Raw genomic sequence first — 6,000 nt, forward strand, 5'->3', positions numbered from 1 at the left:
ACTACCCCTATGGAGATAGAGAGCATCAAGGCTTGCCGTTTGAGATCCTTGTAACAACGACAACTTTGAGTTTTTTGGGGGGGGGAGGACGGCTCCTGGGGTTCAGTGCCCGAGAATTCAGTCTACACCTCCGCCAACAAAGTAGTATATGTTGGGAAGAACAAGTATCGTCCTGGGAAGGTGGTTGTTATTATTCAAGAGGCCTTCTCCTTCCCTGGAAAGGTTCTGAGACTGAGATGTTCCTGTAATTTCATTGTAACATCAGCCGTATTGACAAGTCGGAGTGTCTTAGAAATAAAATAAACACGTTTATACCCTATACATTCTTCACAATAAAAGACCCCTTTTGTTTTATTATTCAAATGCTTTTATTGTGAAGCAGCAAAATCAGTAAACGGAATTCACCTGTAGTTAATTAACATGTAAACTAAAGCAGCCGGCGAAGCTGAACACGTTAATATTATTTTGAAATATTTTTTTTGCCGTTTTCATGCCTTTAATTGATAGTGACAGGAAACTGGGGGAGTGAGGGGGTGACATGCAGCAAAGGGAGGATAGCCCCCCCAAGGATCCTGATGACTGCTCTGCTCATCCATGAAGGGCTACATGGTAGTGGGTGGGGGAAAGGCTGGGGCTTTTCTGTGTGGAGTTTGCATGTTCTCCCCGTGTCTGCGTGGGTTTTCTCCAGGTACTCCGGTTTCCTCCCACAATCCAAAAGACATGCACGTGTTAGGTTAATTGATGAGTCTGAAATTGCCCGTAGGTGTGAATGGTTGTCTGTCTCTGTTCGTCTCTATGTGCCCTGCGATAGACTGGCGTCCTGTCCAGGGTGTACCCCGCCTCACGCCCGATGTCAGCTGGGACAGGGACAAGCGGTTGAAGATGAATGAATGAATGAAATGAACTCTGTATGAAGCCGGCCAGGAGGCAAACACCAGTTCTTCAACGCCCTTCAGACTCAAGGTCGAGGAAAGATGCAGGTCAATTTTGTCATCCTCCATAAAGTGATAAATGATGAGCAGTTGGGGGTCCGACTCTAAAATGTAAACAAAATAAAGGATTAAGTGTTCAATATATAATTTTGTTACAATTAAGTGGTTAGAAGAACAATAAATACATTACTTTAGCTAATTTGGATTCTTTTAAAAGCGCAATAATGTCACAGTAGCCTATAATCTTGCATGCTGTTCGCCCCAAGGCACAGATATCATCCATTTATGTACCTATCTGAGAGAGGCTCTGCAGTAATACTGGAGAGGGTTGGAGAGTAGAGGTCTGGGCCTTGTGTGTTCCTGTGGTGTTGACGCCGTAGCCTCAGAAACTCCATGATATCTGCAAGATAATATGTCAGTTTTTCCATCTGTTCTAAAATAATGAAATAAATTAACTGAGGTTATAGCCTCAAGACTTAGCAAAGAGTTGAACAACACATAAAATAAAAGATAAAGATAATTGTGCAAACTAAGCCGATGCTGAGGACAGGGGCGCCACCAGGGATTTTCGGGCACCATGAAAAGATGTCACACTGCATGGTGGCATGGGGGCAGGTGACCAACCGACATCTTTTTTTACTTTTCTAGATTAATTTGGACACAGTCACATGAACTAGAAGTTATTGTAAAAAATAACACATGGATTTTCCATATATATATATTCATTTTAAATAGAAAATGCAATAAAATGACCATCTAAAGTGACCTGTGTATTATATTTTCTTAATTAAAATAGACCTATTTGTTAAAAACAAATCAATTCTGAATTAAAACGAGTCCCCAATTCTATGTTTTGATTAAAATGTTAAAAGCATGGCCAAGTCAGCATGAAGGAATTAAAAAATATATTTTCTGTGTAAACTCAACAATACAGTTAGAATGAATATTTAGTGTAAACTAAACAATAGTTAGTGTGAATATTTAGTGTAAACCAAACAATAGTTAGTGTGAATATTAAGTGTGAACCTCACAATACAGTTAGTATAAATATTGAGTGTGAACTACACAATACAGTTAGAATGAATATTTAGTGTAAACTACACAGGGCTGTATGTTAACTGCAATCTGGGTAAAATGCTACATCCTGTGTCTATTTCAAAATAAAAGTCAACTCACTTTTAGCCAGTCACACGCTCTTAATGTGAAGCTGCACTGCACATATCCGGCTGTTCAGTCTGACGTAACACCCTTTCAAAATATGATTTCCGGGTCCAAACGCTCCGTTGAAACAAAGCGGCCGAACATTTATTACGATAACCTCTTTTGTCATTTAAACATCTTTTTCATCCATAAGAAAGAGGTCAAATGACAATGAGGTTGTTTTTTAAAAACTCAGATCGGTTCAAACAACAGGGAACATGGCACTGCGGCGGAGAAATACAAGGCTCGGACCGGCTTGAAATCATATTTTTAAAGGGCGTTACGTCACGACCTAACAGCCAAATAGGAAGTGACCGAATAGGACCATTCTTCCTACTCTAGCTCCTTCTGTCTCTCGCGCTCACACAAACAGCTATACGGGTTGCGCTAGGTAGCGAAGACGACCAAACCACTTCTTCTAAATACAGGGGTTGTACATAAGTTTGAAATTGTTACTTTTTGTCAGAAAACAGTGAAATTAACCGGTAATTGTATTTATTTCACTCTATATAAAAGTTTTTCTTAATGGGAATTATTGTTTCACGATGACAGCTTAATTTAATACATTTTCCTCATGTTCTAATATTAGAGGGCCCCTGTCAGTCACAGGCCCTTAGAATCGCCCTAACCCTTCCCCCCATGCCCGCGCCCCTGGCTGAGGACATTTAGCAGTTAGAGCACATATACAAACACTGCCGGGGCTATTTTCGATGATATACAACAACACTATAACCATGGATGGGTTATCAGGCAAAGACCTAGGGGACCAAAGGGGCAGGGGCCTGGACTCACAACACAAAACGACCACAAAGAGACGCTAAATGACTGAAAGTAGAAGCAACAACATTAAAACCGTACACATAAGCCAACTTATCAACTACAAATGACTGCTAGGAGAGGCAAAACGGCCAGAAATTGGAATTGAAACAAGCACAGAGACAAAAAGACCCAAGAGAAAAGAATATTTAAAAATAGATGCAAAACTACTAAAAATGAATGCAAAACTACAAAAACAAAGATTCAAAACGACAATAAATAGATGCAAAACCAGTAAAAAAAATAGATACACACAACTGCTAAGAAATGAAAACTGATTAAATAAATGAAAAACAACTATATGGAGATGCAGAATGACCACAAAGGGTCAAAAAATCAGAGTCGACTCTGAGTTTGGGTGTCCTGTTGTATGTGTGGGGGGGCCTCTTACATGCCTGTGCCCAGGGGCCCGTTGTCACAGAATACGCCATGATTAAATCAGTGACGTTACCCCCACTGCACCATCACAGTAATATAAATTGTGTGCGTTACAGTCATTAAACGGAAGCCATCGTAGCTCTGTGGTTGCATTTGTATCCAAAACAAAATGATACAGTGGCAATTTACCTGTCTAGCAGAAATGTCGCTAACTCTTCATCAGATTTGAACCCTTTCAGCTTCCGTAGCTCTCTCCACCTCTCGAAAGTCGTTCCGATGTAAACTCTCGTTTTATCGCGTGCTCGGTCGCACTCTCTCTTCTTAGTCTGCTTCTCGTCCTCGCTCCTTTTGCGTTTCGTCGCCTTTGTCATGTACGCTGTTGTTGGTAAACGAGGGATGGGCAGTTTTTCTGTAACCGTTGGTCGATCCTCCGCCATGGTGTTTACATGCAAAGCTTCTTCTAGACGGTAACCCCAGCCTTGCGAGACTCTCGCGAGACCTGCTTCCTAGTAACCTATACTAACCTCAACCATTTGAGTTCAATGCCAAACCGTAACCATGTCACCTTTATCATCTTTCGGGTCATCGCCTAACCGTGACTACAGTATATAACCTTATCCATTTAACGTTATTGCCTAACCGTACACCTATCGCGAGACTTCACATATCTAGGGTTGCCATAGACCAGGGGTCTGCAACCCGCGTAGCTTTGTAAAACAATAACATGGAAATAAATAACATAGTAGACACTCTTTCAAGGGGAACACCTGTTACCAGGTAATAGAAGGAATAAAATGTCAAAATTTTATAAATGCAACACTTTTAATGAATGAATGAATGAATATATATATATATATATATATATATATATATATATATATATATATATATAGAATGTTCTCATTCGTCCAGGTCATCGTTATCCTCAAAGCAATTTCAGTCAAAAAACAACTGGACTGGTTGTTTGTCTAGGAAGACGTTTCACCTCTCATCCAAGAGGCTTCATCAGTTCATGTACGCGTCTGACCAGGCTTGGACTGGTCCAGGACCAGGACCAGGCTGGGACTGGACCAACTAACTGGTGTGGAGATCCAGGTATTTAACCTCTCACAAGGCCGATGATGTCACTGACACCCTTTGTGCTCCAAATGCCCACGCCTGTCGATAGAGTGACAGTCGTTGGTGGGCAGTTGGTTTGGACTTTGTTAGTGTTCTATTGAGTCTGAACGACAGTCGTTGGAGTCACAGGAGGCCATTTGTGAACAGTTGTTCTTTGAGGTTAGATTGTTGGATCTCCTGGGAAGGGATGAAAGGGCAGCATTGTAAATTGGAGATAAGTGGTGTCTCAGACCTCCTCCTGTTTAGCGATGGTTTCTCTACTTTTGCATAGATGCTTCTTTTACTCCTCTTTCAAACCATCTGTCCTCTCTGTCCAGGATGTAGACATTGTTGTCTACATCCTGGATCCTCCTACAAAGAAGTGGGCTTTCTCCTTGAGATGTAAGTGGACAGCGGAGTCCAGGCCTGAGGAGTTAGCTCTCCTGTGTTGGGCCATGCGTTTATGCAGTGGTTGTTTAGTTTCTCCAATGTAAAGATCTTTGCATTCCTCGTTGCATTGGACAGCATAAACCAGGTTGCTTTTGTGGTGGTGTGGTGTTCTGTCCTTCGGATGTACTAGTCTCTGTCTGAGCGTGTTACCGGGTTTGAAATACACAGGAATGCAGTGTTTGTTGAAGATCCTCCTGAGTTTCTCTGATACCCCAGCCACATATGGGATGACTATGTTGTTTCTCTTGTTTTGTTTTTCTTTCTCAACCACTTTGGTTTTCTTTCTGGAAGCAGCTGCCGTTTTCACAAAGGTCCAGCTGGGGTAGCCACACCTTGTGAGGGCGCCTCTCAGGTGCTTGCGTTCTTCCCCTTGAGCCTGTGAGCTAGTGGGTACGTTATCAGCTCTATGCTGCAGTGTTCTGATAACGCCAAGCTTGTGTTCCAAAGGGTGGTGAGAGTCAAACAGTAGATATTGATCCGTGTGAGTGGGTTTTCTGTATAACCCTATGTGGAGGCTCCTGTCATTCTCCATATGGACGTCACAGTCCAAGAAGGGCAAGCTGTTGTCCTTAACTTCTTCTCTAGTGAACTTGATGTTTCTGTCCACTGAGTTGATATGTTCAGTAAAAGTTTGCACCTCTTTGGATTTGATCTTAACCCATGTGTCGTCCACATATCTGAACCAATGGCTTGGGGTTACTCCTTTGAAGGTGAGATGAGACGTATACTGTATGGTGTTTATTGGCGGTTAGTGAAGCAGCTTAAAGGCGCATTACCGCCACCTACTGGACGGGACTGTTATTCAGGGAGGGACGTTGTAAGAAGAGAAAGAAATACATTCCTTCAGCCAATTTGGATTCTTTTAAAGGTGCAATAATGTCACAGTGGCATATATCTTGCATGCCGTTTTCCCCAAGGCACCTGACAATGAAAACACATGGTGTTTTGGCGTCTTTATTGATTCATTTCTGGTTGATTACAGTGATTGTGTCTAGATCAGGGGGGCCTTCAATGTTCAGGCCAATGACCCTTTAGCTGAAAGAGACATGGAGTGGAGTACATATATTTGATCAAATTAAACTGACTGAACCTTAATCATCTAACCATAACTATTTCACAAGGCTTG

General features: G+C 41.9%; 1 long non-coding RNA gene across 1 annotated transcript; it reads right to left on the minus strand.

The window, feature by feature from the left end:
* Positions 1 to 376: 376 nt before the first annotated feature.
* On the minus strand, positions 377 to 3,745 carry LOC310946489. Its single transcript, XR_014593189.1, has 3 exons — positions 3,516 to 3,745; positions 1,224 to 1,332; positions 377 to 1,036 (listed from the first exon to the last, which is right to left on the minus strand). It is a non-coding gene; the product is annotated as an uncharacterized lncRNA (long non-coding RNA).
* Between the last annotated feature and the right edge of the window lie 2,255 nt (positions 3,746 to 6,000).

Source organism: Echiichthys vipera, assembly GCF_963691815.1.
Source record: "Echiichthys vipera genome assembly, chromosome: 4".
NCBI lineage: Eukaryota > Metazoa > Chordata > Actinopteri > Perciformes > Trachinidae > Echiichthys > Echiichthys vipera.